This window comes from Strigops habroptila, chromosome 4, assembly GCF_004027225.2.
Source record: "Strigops habroptila isolate Jane chromosome 4, bStrHab1.2.pri, whole genome shotgun sequence".
In the NCBI taxonomy this organism is placed as follows: Eukaryota; Metazoa; Chordata; class Aves; order Psittaciformes; family Psittacidae; genus Strigops; species Strigops habroptila.
In genome coordinates this window covers 54,651,843-54,667,083 of record NC_046358.1, presented here as the reverse complement: position 1 = coordinate 54,667,083, position 15,241 = coordinate 54,651,843, and the positions used below count along the sequence as shown (strand labels likewise).

At 40.2% G+C, this 15,241-nt stretch overlaps 1 protein-coding gene across 1 annotated transcript in view; it reads left to right on the top strand.

Annotated features, from left to right (window-relative positions):
* Positions 1 to 1,149: 1,149 nt before the first annotated feature.
* Positions 1,150 to 15,241, top strand: part of INSC (INSC spindle orientation adaptor protein) — a 92,606-nt gene continuing 78,514 nt past the window's right edge. The window contains exon 1 of the mRNA XM_030482890.1: positions 1,150 to 1,187. The gene's annotated coding sequence lies outside the window, so the exon portion shown is untranslated. The remainder of the gene's footprint in view (positions 1,188 to 15,241) is intronic.

Genomic DNA, 15,241 nt, shown 5'->3' with positions numbered 1-15,241 from the left:
GAGTGGCAAATATCTTAAATGTTGGCTGACTCAGCTTGCAGAATGTAGACAATAACCAAATGACAGAATTTCACTAGTGGCTACATCAAAAACATTCTGCCTCAGTTGGTGACACAAACAGCATCAATTTCCTGTGTAAAGTATTTTCTTCAAGAGTGAGATCCATTGATCTCAGGTTTTTCTTCAGATCTGAGAAAATATAATTTTCCACACCGTTCCTGTCTCTTTCTCCAAATTCATTGATTCATCTCCTAGTTCTTCAGTCATGGATTAATCTTTTTCCTTCAAATATATTCTATTGTTACATTGGTTTTCCTCTGGCCAGGTAGGTGAGTGGGAATGTCTTCACCTTTCTTAGCAGAATAAATTCTCTCTGGCTTGTGTTGAGAATATACATTGACCTATAGTAAGTAAGGCCCTAATGTAAGATGGGGCAAAATTAAAAGTAGGGGGAGAGAGACAGCACTTTTTATGTGTGTGAAAATGAGGAGCTGCTTTCTCCTCTCTTGCCTCTTTCTACTACAATAGTGTTTGGACGTGTCCCTTAGTTACCACGTAGAAAGGAAAAACATGGAGGAAAGATGTATAGAGCTTTTCAAACTGATAGAAAACCAAACTTGTTTAACATGGAAGGACCCAGTACTTCAGTGACTTAGACATTCTCTAAGGCCTCTAAGGCCTCTCTAAGTGGCCTTTCTATAAATGTAGTACTAAATGATCCTGAAATCATATGAGCATACTCTTGATTTCTTGTGCAGTCTTTATCACAGTAGCCTGAAGAATTACAAGCATGCTAATAGTTCAGGTTAATTCAAAATAAATGAGTCTAAATAATAACTCAGAAATGTTCAACCCAGATGGCTCTGATCTGTGCAGTAGTCCAGGAAGTTCAGGAATATGTAAACCCAATGTTGCTTATGTTCTTAATGGCCTTTGTTTTCTGTTGGAATTGTGTGGTAGCCTGAGGAACTGACTTTTGAATTGTTTGTAACGAGTTAGCTCCACAGATCAGTAGGAGAATGCCATGCCACCCTGGACTGAAGAGGCCTGACTTTCCCTAGGTTTACTAAACAAGTGTTTGTTTTCTTTCTAGATTCCAGCCTATGGAGAAGTGCATGTAAGAAGAGGATAAATATGGCTTTTAAGGGTGAGGACCGCTTAGATTCCCTTCCATTACCAGTTCAGCGGTAAGTGATGTACTCTGTTGTGAGGGCTTGAGTGCTTAAACGTCTCTAAGGCTGCAGCTGCACTTCCCTTTGAGGATCCAAAAATGCTTAAAACCTCATTTTTAACGCGGAAATCTGGAAAACCTTTCTCGAGGCATTTGCAAATTTGTATACCTGAAGTCTGGTAAATCATGACAGTGAATACGCAGCTATCATTTTAAATGGGTGAACATGTTTGCAGTAGAGATATGACTCTATTTACTGGATTAGTTCTCTGTCATGATGGAAATCACTGGAACTTACTGTACTCTGTGAAAATTGCTGAACATTATAAATAAGAATTCCTTTAACCTGGTTGACTTTCTTCAGGTGTAGCTATTGTAATGATACGAACTTTATAGTGTAATCTCTCCACTCTCTGGTGCCCTGGTGGGACCAGAGACATTGGTGATTCTGCGAATCAACTGTTTTTAAAAATCTGGCTGTTGGTTGGCATCTAGTAGCTGTACCTGCATAGTACATTTTCACTTTAGCAAAATGGACGTTCCATGGAAAGAAAAAAAATAATACAATAACCTTTTGCATTTTCATTGAAATACAGACTTTATGCGTGGAACAACTGGTTTTGTGTTGTTGGTTTTGTGTTTGGTTTTTTTTTGTTTGTTTTTGTTTGTGTTTTGTTTTTGTTTTGTTTTTGGTTGGTTGTGGGGTTTTTTTGGGCGTGTGCGTGGCTACTGAATGCAGGAATAAAATCAGAAATAAAAAGGATTTAAATTTCAGTCTTTATCCTAGTCTTCTTTCTTCAGGTCAGATTGTAATATTGTAATTAACTGGCTGCTGACATGCAGTGTCAAAATGAGATGCTTTTCTTCATCAGGAATTTTATATTTCTCCACCTTTTCCTATCCAAGTCTTCTAGCAGACACTTTGATAATGCCATTAAGCTCACAGTCAGAGTAAGACTGTATGAGTATATTATTTTCTGGAAGAAATGCTGTGTGGAAGAACATAGTTTGGGGATCCCAGGTGCCAAGGTAACTGGTACTGTTCATTAGATTCTAGCCAAAAACTTGCTTTGGAAATAAGTGAATCCTAGAAGTCCTGAATAGCCAAGCATGGAGTGGACTAGTATAAACAGTAATGAGGTGTCCTATTACACTAATGAGTTTAATTTTTGTTCATGGGATGGAGCTATAGAATATTACTTCAGATGCACATAATAGAGAAGACAGACTAATGACTTTACCATGGAAATGCTCAGGCTAACCCAATAGTCAGATAAAGTGCTGGACATCCAGGTTAATTGCTTGCTTCTGGAACGAATGGGTTCCAGAAGCTGAATCCTGGATAAAAAGTCAAAGAAGCTCTTAAAGAGAACTGCTGTGCTAAGAATTTAGGTTGCCGAAAGGCCCAGTGAAGTCTCTTACTGTAGTAAACTAACTGCAAACAGAACCAAAGGCAGTAGGTCCTGTCGATGGCAGGGGTTGATGGTGGCAAGTTTTGTGTGCCAATGCATAAATGGGGAAATTGGCTGCAGACTGGAAATGTGGAGTGGTATGCAGCCCTCAAAGGTAACAGCGGCACAGAACTGAAAGCACTGTATTATGTAAGCTAGAGATTTCTGGAAAAGGAAACTGCCTTCAGGTCAGTTCTACTGCCTTCAGGGAAGCAGAACTCTGCCATGCTATGTGAATAAAACCATTTCACCTTACATCCACTCTGCACTAGGGCATATCTTAGTACAAGAAGTGATCTGGAGAAGTGCCTTGTAGTACGCACTACATACTGGCAAACAGCTTGGCTCACCAGGGAAATTCTATATAATAAAATTTAAAAATAAATAAATATTGTCCCCTGCCCCCAAGAAAATATCAAGCTCTTATTTTCCACATGTGTTTTGAAAGAGAATCCTTTTGCCTTTTGATGAGGGTTATTTCAGAGAAAGCCCATGTAGCAGAATGGGCAGACTGAATTTGTCAGTGGTCACACAGGTGTGAAGGCACAGGGAACGCTGGAACTCAAAATGAGGAAAGATGTTTTTATCCTAAGATTCTTTTCAGAAAGAACATAATATGGACTAGATCAGTAACATCCAGGAATTGTATGAAACGCATTTATTGATTATTCTTTTTAACACTCAACCTAATAACATTTCCAAAGAAATGGAATTTATGTGAGATTAAGTTTATCTGGATTAGATAAAGGAGTGATATGGATCCTATAGGGAATTTAAAAGGATTAAGTCAGGTTTCAAAATATCTAACAAGATTCAAGTATTATATATTATTGATCCTGTAATCAAGCCTAGAATGTATGTCTGTCCCAGAATTCCAGTTCATGCTACTGCTTTTTGTGAGAGGGACTTGAAGGCATGTACTGTTATGTCCTGTCACAGGGAAAAGTTAACACAAATCCAACTGATGTTAGTCCTGTGTAGCACCACAACCATGTCTTGTTTCATGTTTAGGTTAGATTGTTTCAGAAGTAGACACATCCCCAAAGAATACCTGTCTCCAAAGGAAAAGTGTACCATACACATGCAAACTGATTTCAAGTGTTTCCACAGCAGCCATTCAAGTCAACAGTTATCCTGTTTGTATCAGGAATTTAGAACTGAGGCCTTAAGCCAAGCCTCTGTGCTGCATGAGTTGTTGTTTACACTCTTCTTTATCCTCAGATTTTGTGGGAATTCACAGCTTGTATATTGGAAAGTCTCTAGAGTACCAAGTCACTATTCTAGTGGTTTTCTAATGTACTGAGAGACCTAATTTCTCTAACTGACACCTAGACTGCTATGGATACAGTATTTAAAACTGTACAGTATCTGGTGGAGGGGAAAAGAAACCCAACCAAATTATTGTTATTGAAACTTTATTTTCCTGTTTCAGAGAGTTAAGAACTTACAATCAGTGATAGTTTAGTCTCTCAGGAGAGAAAACATTTGGAAATCAGTTCTATAAAACAAATTGATCTAGTTACTCTCCAAAAACTGTCAGTAGTCCTGTGTAGAGCACTTCGCAGGACCATGAAAAATAATGTTGCCATCAGTGATGGCCAGTTCACTATAGCATGTGAAGTGTGTATATATGCCTTAGATATGCATATGCATCCACATTCTTCAGTACAGCTATTTCAGTATAGCTTTTGAAAAATGTGACCCTTTCCTCACATTGGTATTGTTTTTCCATGTTTCTGGTGAATTTTTCCAGATGGTAAAGCCAATGTAAAAGCTGTGTTTCTCTTCTGTCCCTGCCCTTCCTCTTGTATAATGAAAGTTCATTGGCCTTTTTGTTTAAGACAAAATTGTAATTTGCACAGATACTTTTCACTGTAGTCGTGGTTTCTTGTACTTTCTAGATTGGATCGTAAAGTAAACATTTGGGGTGCTGAATCTGAAGTTATTCAGCTAAAGAAAGAGTGCTCATAAGAAAGGACAGGACAGGACAGTTTTTTGCTTGTCGGATTACATGTGAAGTTCAGTGTGGCAATTGTGAGAAATACAGTATGATTAGGCATTTTCTAAAGAGGAAGAAAGGTTTTACGGAAATTAAGTAAAAAGCCACCACAACTGCCACAATCAAAAAAAAAAAACAAAAACCAACTTATGCAAAACCAAGTCAAACAAAACCAACCAACTAAATAAAAAACCAAACACAAAACCTTATTCTTGATGAAAGATTTTGAAATTTGGTCTGTATGTCTTGGAAGTACTCTCAAAAATGAAGTGGCCATGGGGGCAAAGAGAATTTTTCTTCCTGATCTTCAGAAATGCAATACTGCTGGACTGTTTAATATATTGTCTAAACATCCTTAGAGCTTCAAAATTGAATGATGAAACTGGTGGTTATGATTTCAACTTGCATAGAAAGGGCAGTGCTGATTATTTAAATGTTTGAGAGTTTTTTGATTGTTTATGAAAGGTCAATACTTTGAATATGAGGTCCAGGAAGATAAACCCAATAGGTGTCTATAGTTCCTTTTTCTTGGTTTCAATACTATAATTATGTGGTTTTCCGGTATAAGTTTACATCATCATTGGGGTATAGATGAGAATTTTTGTCACTCCTTCAGGTGAAGGGGATGAGTCAGGGAAAGTAGACAAGCCTTTCAAATCTAGGTACTTGTGGTTAAGTCCTTTATAGCATTTCATCTCTCAATCTCACTTCCTCAATTGGATACTCCAATGCAGGAAAAGTTTGCCATAAGGGACTTCTGTGGAAGAGTCAAAAATAGAATCCAGGTTTCCTGTCTTCCAGTTCTTAAACAAAAGACAGTCCTTCCTCCTTTTGTTACTTTCTTCCTTTTTTGTTGAACTAAAGATCTGAGTCGTATGAAAGAACAATATGAATGAGGTCATGACATGCATATTTATAGCCTTACATTGCTCTTTCAAACGTACTATGTATCTGCAGATGTTCTTGTAACTTCTCTAGAGGATCTGCTTAGGTGTCCCATTATATAAATCAAGATCAATGTGCCCTCTGTCAATAAGAATGTGTCAGAGTATCTAGCAGCTCCTAAGAAATCTGAATTTCTTCCAGTATGTCTTTTGGGGTTTTTTTTTTTCTTTCTTCTTCTTCTTTTATATATATATATATATTTTTTTTTTTTTTTTAGCCTAATTTGTTTGTCCTAAGCTTTTTCATTTCTTACAGTGCCGTTTTTGCATATCTGCATGGAGATCTGTTCCCTGTGCATGCACACTCTGGTGAAAAGAACTGTACAAGCTGTAGCAACTACATCTGATCTGAACAATATGTAGGAGATGAAAATTACTGAGGAAAAAAACCAAATCAAACCAAGCAAACACAAACCCCTATCCCCTCTCCCCCAACCAAACAAAAAACCCCCCCAAAACTCGGAACAAAACCTGGGAGTTGGTATTTGCCAGTGTCATACACAAAAATCAGTATGTTCTTAAAGTTCAGATTTGAAACCTTTTTGTAAACTGATAATCTGTGCTTCTCTAACATGCAGCAAAAGCAGGGCTTTAGAAGTTCTGTATGAGAAGCCCGTCACATAGCTGAGTCAGAAGCATAGCAACAGACCTATTGATGGCCCTAGAATTGACAGTAGCATAAGGTACAGACAGCTAAAGCAAAGGAGCCACCAAATTTCATGGTATAAAAATTTGAGGTAGCTTTATCTTGGTTATGAGTGAAAATACTTTTCTGCAACTGTATTTCCCCGTCTGATTATACGTAAAGACAGATGATATTGGTATGTGGAAATTTATAACACGTTTGTCCCCTTAGATCCAGGGGGAATTGGGGATGACTTGGGGTGGGTTAAAGATTGAGGACTTGCAGTAAAAGAGAAAAAATTATTGATTGGTTTCAAAGTCCAAGGAAAACACTGAAAGACTTAAGGAATCCATAGTGAGAGAGAACCCAAAACTTTTTTTTCTATGCAGATGATATGAACTGGAATACCATCTTGTTACAGACTTCAGGGAATTCTGGATGAATTCACATCCAGAAGGACCTTGACAAGCTGAGAGGTGGGCCCATGTGAACTTTATGAAGTTCAGCAATGCCAAGTGTGAAGTCTTGCATGTGAGTCAGGGCAATCCCAAGCACAAATACAGGTGGGGCATTGAGAAGAGGAAAAGAGGCCTAGAGGAAAGAAGGGGAAGGACTTTTTATCAGGGAGTACAGCAATAGGACATGGTGGAATGGCTTTAATTTGAAAGAGATTTAAATTAGATGTTAAGAAAAAGTTCTTTACTGTGAGGGTGGTGAGGCACTGGAACAGGTTGTCCAGAGAAGCTGTGGCTGCCCCATCCCTGGGGGCCTTTGAGCAACCTGGTCTAGTGGAAGGTGTCCCTGCCCACATCAGGGGGGTTGGAACTAGATGATCTTCAAGGTCCTTTCCAATCCCAACCATTCTATGAATCTGAATTGTTCAAAATAACTTGCATGTTTTCAGTAAACCACTTCTAAGGCTACCTCCAGACTTATAGAACACTTCCACCCATGAAATACTGGGCACCATGTTCTTTTTCACAATTCTGTTAAGTGCTTTGCTGCTCGACCAGTGGAAGTCTAAAATGGATTACTTTTTTTTATAATGGAAATTGAATTTCTATTGAAAAAAACAAAAAAAACCCCAAAAAACCCAAAACTTGACAAAATATTCCTAGTAAGGAAGAGGTGTTAAAAAAAACCCAAAACCAAACAAGAAAACAACACAAAACAAAAACAACAAAAAAACCCCACAACAACAACCAACCCAAACCCTCAAGTGAATGATTCCTAGGAATGTGACTTCTGTGAATTAACCTGAATAAAGTTTATTCTCTTTTATCTCATTCTGCTCTATTCTTTTTTTTTTTTTTTTTAAACCATCTCTGTTCTCGTTATCTTTGTACTTCTTATCTGCACGGCTTCTACACTTTCTTTCTCCTTTTGTTACTAGTGCTTGTCTTCACAAGATTTGCCTGTTTTCTTTTTTTCTTATAACACTGACTCCTCAAGAATGGGCAATCCATTTGTAAGTGTGCATAACTCTGACTGTAGTTAAGTTCATAAAAACATGCTGAAGTACAAGTGCTTTAAATGCTTTGTCTATTCAGTGATTCTGTATGTCCTTACACTTTTTAGACATCTTCTAAGTGATGAATTCTTTCTATTTCATGTTTTCCTACAGTGTCTGCTGCTGATAAGCAAGGGCTTGTTCTGTATTTCTGGCTTTTTCCACCTACACCTGTAAACTTGACTTCCTGTCCGGCAAACACTCTGTGTGAAGTAGTAAATAACATTTGTATTTTCTGTTTGTATTTTAGACTACTTACTGTACATAGATCTTGCCCTGCTAATTTGAATCCTACATTCTGTAGATCACTTTTACTTGGAAGATGTTGGGAACTTTTGTTGCATCTCTTTTAAAGCATTCAGAGAAAGACTGTGAGAAAGTCTAGAGAAAAAACTGTGTTATTTGTAATACAAGGGCTAGAGCTATAGATTTCCAGAGTTCGAAGTTCAGTGTGCTGATATGGCTCTTTCAGTTTTTAAAAAACACTTCAGAATGGAATACTTGCTGGGGAATTGAAAACATTTTTTTTCTTTTTATTTTTTTTTCTTTGAGAAACCTCTTTTTGCAGTAAGCTGTATGAATAGAAAGTAGTACAAAAGAAAGGAAGGTGTTCTGACAATAATGCACCTCTGCCAGAATGCAAGATTTTTCTGAACCTTTTCATTCTGATAGTTTTATCACTGTAGTTCAGTTCTGTAACATCCTGTAGAAACATATTGCTTTCCAGAGCTATGCTATAAAACACTTTATGTTCAGTTGTAGAAGTCACAAAAGAATTTTCGCTTTTAACCCAAAGGAAATCTGAATTTGTTCATTATAATTGTTAACTTATCGTGACTTTAAAATGTGAATAAATTGATGAATTTAAACCATCTGTTCAACTGGTCTTACTAGACCTTTTCTCATTAACATTGTGATTTCATATTTGTGACTTGCTGTTGGTTGTGAACTTCTTTAAATGATCAAGCACCATCATTTATCCTGAATCCCTCTTGTCAGGGTCAGGAGCATGTTTCATGGTATGTGACACACAAGCAATGGAAGGAGGTCAAGCTGGTGCTGGTATAGCCTATCATAGAAGAAAATTGGCTGATTGTTTTCAGAATGCAAATGAAATCTGGGAGTCTGTAGAAAAGACTCTTCTCTTTTTGTGTATTAGAGAAATAGCAGTCCCCATCTGCCCAATGAATATCTTGTGTCTGGGACTTGGTATCCTTTTCAGAAAGGACCCTCAGATTAACGTCTTTGAAATAACAGCAACAGAATTTGCCTGAACGCTCGGTTACATGATCTGCCAGAAATAGATGATGCTTTCTGATTGTATCTTCAAACCTATTGCATGAAATTTTTATTGTGACACCAAATTAGTAATCCTGTCAACTTTACACCCTGTGGCTAGCTCTTCTAGCCATTGTTTTATGGCTTTGACTCCATAGTTTGTACTTCTCTGCAAATTTTCCCTAGTACTCACAAGGCCTTTACAAAGAATTCAGTGTCGTTTGTTGTCTGTTTTGTTTACTTGTTTTTCTGTAGCACATTTCAGAAGAGAAGCTAATCAGGTTTACAAATATTCTACCAGTCCTGTTGGACGTCCGTGCTCTGCTTCCAGAAGAGTCTTGCTAGCTGTTTCTATGTTTAAGGTTTTATATTGCACATGGGATTTGTCTTTTTTGTTTGTGAATCTAACAATGTGAATGATGCATTAATTGACACAAATATTTTGATTTCTTCTAGTCTACCAAATGTTTTTACTGCAATTTGATACTTGTCTGCTTTGTGAAGTCTTCTAGTAAAGTAGATGGATTTCTGGAAGTTTAGGATATATTTGCTGTACTGTGGAAAGCTCATGGAAATTTTTAATTGTGAAGTAATTAAATTGCAATCTTTAGTCCTTTAAATCAGAATTTTATTTCAGCATCGGCTGCCTATTATTATAATGACTTACACTTTATAACTGTTTTAGCATTAGCAGTTTTCCATTAAGTTTTGGCATAATCTTAAGTAGGGTCAGTATCCAGGTGTCTTGTTTATTTGCCACAAAGGCTTAGAAAAAACCTTCTAAAACCTATCATACAAGTTAAATAGCTCCTCTGAGTTATTGTGCAATAACGTTATGTTATATAATACTGTTTCAGCTGTGGGTAGCTGGTGATGAAGCCACATTCTTGGCTTCTGTATTGTCTCCTAGTGGTCCATGTGGGTGCTAGAGATATAGATAGCAGTAGCCTGGAAAACATTAAGAAGGACTACAGAGCCCTGGGAGAGGTGGTTAGGGGCTCTGGAGCTCAGATAGTTTTTTCATCGATTCTCCAGGACAAAGGGGAGGACCTTAAAAAAGCTAGGCGTGTCTGGCAGGTTAATAAATGGTTAGAATGCTGGTGCCATAGTCAGGGGTTTGGCTATTTAGAACATGGGGCTCCATTTGGGAGGCCAGATCTACTGGAGGCTGGTGGAGCTGGTCTGACAAAGAAGGGGAAGAGCTGTTTTGGTAGGAGGCTTGCCAGGCTGGTCAGGAAAGCTTTAAACTAGATGTGTTGGGGGAGGGGAGCATTGATCCATCCCAACATTCCTGGTCAGTTGCCAGCACCTGTAATAAGTGCTTGGAGCGATGTAGAGATGTTCCAGCTGCCCCAGCCATTGAGTCGGCTTCATTTGGAGCTCGGCTAAGGTGCCTCTATATAAACGCCCGTAGTATGGGGAACAAGCAAGAGGAATTAGAGATGTGTGCAAGGCTATGGGAATATGATGTCATTGGTATCACAGAAACATGGTGGGATGGCTCCTATGACTGGAGTGTCGGAATGGAAGGTTACAGGCTGTTTAGAAAAGACAGGCCAGGCAGACGGGGAGGGGGTGTTGCTATCTATGTCAGTAATAGGCTAGAGAGTATGGAACTCTGGCTGGGGACGGGTGATGAGGTAACAGAGTGTTTGTGGGTCAGGATCAAAGGGAAAACAGCAACAGGGGACATTACGGTGGGGATCTGTTACAGGCTGCCTGATCAAGAGGACTCTGTGGATGAAGCGCTCTACAGACAGATAGGATCAGCCTCACGCTCGCAGGCCCTTGTCCTCATGGGGGACTTCAACCATCCTGACATCTGCTGGAGGGACGGTACGGCCTGGCACAAGCAATCCAGGAGGTTCCTCGATTGTGTGGAAGACAACTTCCTCTTTCAAGCAGTAGAGGAGCCGACGAGGAGAAGTGCCATGCTGGACCTCGTGCTCACCAACAGGGAGGGACTGGTCGGAAATGTAACGCTCCAGGGCAGCCTTGGCTCTAGTGATCACGAGATGGTTGAGTTTGAGATCCTCAGGACAGTGAGAAGAGCATGCAGCAAGCTCACTGCCCTGGACTTCAAGAAAGCAGACTTTGGCCTCTTCAGGAACCTCCTTAGTAAGGTTTCATGGGATACAGTCCTAGAGGGCAGGGGGGCCCAAGACTGCTGGTCGGTATTCAAGGATCACCTGCTATGTGCTCAAGAGTGTTGCATCCCGACTAGAAGAAAGTGCAGCAGGAGGGCCAGGAGACCTCCATGGATGGACAAGGAGCTGCTGAGGAAACTTAGAGGGAAAAAAGAAGCTTGTAGAAGGTGGAAGCGAGGACAGGCGGCCTGGGAAGAATATAGGAGCATTGCCCGAGAAGCTAGGGACCAGGTTAGGAAAGCTAAGGCCCAGCTAGAATTAAGTTTGGCAAGGAATGTAAAAGATAACAGGAAAGGATTCTATAGATACGGAGCAAATAAAAGACAGACTAGGGACAATGTAGGCCCTCTCCAGAAGCTATCGAGAGAACTGGCTACCATGGATTTGGAGAAGGCTGAGGTTCTTAACGACTTCTTTGCCTCAGTCTTCACCAGCAAATGCTCTGACCACACAACCCAAGTCTTGGAATGCAAATGCAGGGACTGTGAGAACGAAGACCTTAGGCCCACTGTAGGAGAGGATCAGGTTCGAGACCATCTTAAGAACCTGAACGTGCACAAGTCCATGGGACCTGATGAAATCCATCCACGGGTCCTGAAGGAGCTGGCGAATGAAGTTGCTAAGCCACTGTCCATTATATTCGAAAAATCCTGGCAGTCAGGTGAAGTTCCAGATGACTGGAAGAAGGGTAATATAACCCCCATTTTCAAGAAGGGGAAGGTGGAAGACCCGGGGAACTACAGACCAGTCAGCCTCACCTCTGTGCCTGGCAAAATCTTGGAACAGTTTCTCCTGGAAAACATGCTAAGGCACATGAAAAACAACGAGGTGGTTGGTGACAGCCAACCTGGCTTCACTAAGGGGAAATCCTGCCTGACCAATTTGGTGGCCTTCTATGATGGAGCCACAGAACTGATGGACAGGGGCAGAGCAGTTGATGTCATCTACCTGGACTTGTGCAAAGCGTTCGACACTGTCCCGCATGACATCCTTGTCTCTAAATTGGAGAGACATCAATTTGATAGATGGACCACTCAGTGGATAAAAAAACTTGCTCAATGGCCGCATGCAAAGAGTTGTGGTAAATGGCTCGATGTCCAGTTGGAAACCTGTAACGAGTGGTGTCCCTCAGTGATCGGTGTTGGGACCGGTCCTGTTCAACATCTTTGTCGGTGACATGGACAGTGGGATTGAGTGCGCCCTCAGCAAGTTTGCCGACGACACCAAGCTGTGTGGTTCGGTTGATACGCTGGAGGGAAGGGATGCCATCCAGAGGGACCTTGACACGCTTGTGAGGTGGGCTGATGCCAACCTTAGGAAGTTTAACCAAGCCAAGTGTAAGGTCCTACACCTGGGTCGGGGCAATCCCAGGCACTGCTACAGGCTGGGCAGAGAAGAGATTCAGAGCAGCCCTGCAGAAAAGGACTTGGGGGTGTTGGTTGACGAGAAGCTTAACATGAGCCGGCAGTGTGCGCTTGCAGCCCAGAAAGCCAACCGTATCCTGGGCTGCATCAAAAGAAGCGTGACCAGCAGGTCGAAGGAGGTGATCCTGCCCCTCTACTCTGCTCTCGTGAGACCTCACTTGGAGTACTGTGTACAGTTCTGGTGTCCTCAACATAAAAAGGACATGGAGCTGTTGGAGCGAGTCCAGAGGAGGGCCACGAGGATGATAAGAGGGCTGGAGCACCTCCCGTATGAACACAGGCTGAGAGAGTTGGGGCTGTTCAGCCTAGAGAAGAGAAGGCGGCATGGTGACCTCATAGCAGCCTTCCAGTATCTGAACGGGGTCTACAAGGATGCTGGGGAGGGACTCTTCCTTAGGGACTGTAGTGGTAGGACAAGGGGTAATGGGTTCAATCTTAAACAGGGGAAGTTTAGACTAGATATAAGGAAGAAGTTCTTTACAGTGAGGGTGGTGAAGCACTGGAATGGGTTGCCCAGGGAGGTTGTGGATGCTCCATCCCTGGCAGTGTTCAAGGCCAGGTTGGACAGAGCCTTGGACCACGTGGTTTAGGGCAAGGTGTCCCTGCCCATGGCAGGGGGTTGGAACTAGATGATCTTAAGGTCCTTTCCAACCCTTACGATTCTATGATTCTATGATTCTATGATTCTGTGTGTGTTTCCTGGCATCAAAGAACACTAAGCCTGAACTGCAAGAGTACTCTTTCCAAACCCTATGTATTAGCTGTGGGGAAGTGATATATAGGAGGAACCTCTCACAGAAGCTGTATGGCTAAGCAGGAAAAAGGAGTAGAGAGTAAGAAATAGTAGAGCATGACAGGATCAGAACACTATGGTAGCTTGGTATGTCTGTGACACATAGTGAAAAAGAAAAGAACCAAGTGGTCCACCTCTTCATGCAACTCAAAGAGATCAGACTAATGAAGGGAACTTAATGTTCAAGGTTCACTGAATGTGTTATGTCTTCTTATGCCTGATGTGTACATCATCCCATTGCACTGTTGCAGGTTGGTAATGTTGAATGTTACCTAGCAGCCGTTCTCAGTAAATTTGAAGAGTGTTTCTGTTCACAAAAACTAACTTTTTCCTTACATGTATTAGCTTTCCACTGTTTTCTTGGTGGTGTTTCCTGGCAAGTGAGTTCACTAAACTCTCTATAACTGTATCTGTAACAGAAGATAATGATTCATTATCCATACCTTGTTATTTCAGAGGTGTTTTCCCACAATCAGATTTTAAAAAATAGATAACTTCATTAAGGATATTTTAATGATCCTACTATGACTTGTCTTCTCAGTTATTTATTTTAGAAATACTAGTGACACACTGTGTTAAATACAGTATTTGTTGCATCAGTTCACATTTCCTGAGAATTTCTTCCTTTCTTAATTGCCTGGTCTCTCTTAATCTGGTTCACTGCTGCCTGGGGATAGTGGAAGGATCTTGTAATCAGTTGTTCCGTAACCTGTAACGAGCAAATTTATAAAGCCAGCAGAACAATGCTATGACTTTGTAAATGGTTTTTTGCCTTTTTCCCTTTTTGACAAACAGTATCATGATCTTAAGAAATGTGCTGGTCTGACCCCATTTCTAGTCTCATTAAATTCGCTACTGTCTGTTAGAAGCTGGATTTCTGAGTTCATATTAACCCTGAGGGATTTGGAATTATGGAGTGAAATGCTTACAGGAGTTTAATATTAAGGTGAAATACAACTGTTAGCAGTACCAGTTGATTCTTTTTGCTTCTTACAGTGTTTTAGAGAATGTGATGAAGCACGTATGTATGTGTGTATATATATGTTATTTAGGGTAATATGCCTAAAGGACTATAGATATGTAATGTTTTACTTATGTTTAAAGGAAAAAACCTTTTTGTTGCAGGATGCTTCAGGGGTTTTTTTGTTGTGGTTTTTTTTTTTTTTTTTGTACCTGGTCTTTTGTTGAATACCTTATTGTTGAAGTTATTCCAGGGGTACAATGGAAATATAAAAAATATCTATATTAAGAACATAGTATTCTGTCCAGCTCTAGTTAATAGGAATATTTTTCCATTAACTTAAATGGCAGCAAGACTGAGCTGAGAATAAATATTAGATAGGAGCAAAACAGGGGAAACCTGAGAAAATTATCAAAGGAAAAAGGGGAGAACCAGGAAATGGTATCAAAATAGATTGAGGTTATTCAGTGAATGGTAAGATAGTTGAATGGCAAGATAGTTGAAAGCAACCTTTTGGAAATTGCTACAGAGCAAAAATTTCTTGTTCAGTATCATCTGAACTGCCAGAGGAAAAAGATTGATTTGTTTTGTTTTTTTGCCCCCCTTTCTTTCACCAAGCATTTTATTCTCCTCTGAAGGGCTGGAATTGCACTGAACGTGCGCTGTGGTTCAACTGCTGGGCGAGAGGTTGATCTCAGTGACTTTTAAAATGTGTCTTTTTCTTTGTAAAGTGCGAAGACAGTCAAACTGAGTAAACTGTCACACAGTTGCCCTACTGTAAGAGGGTGATATTTCAAAGTGTGCATCAAACTCAGCATTGTTCTACTCTAGTTCCAGTTGCTGCAAATGCAAGGCCCTCAATAAATGATCAAATTGAGCATTTTTTACTATTTAAATTAACACCTCAATATCAATTTACACACCTCTTCAACTGATCC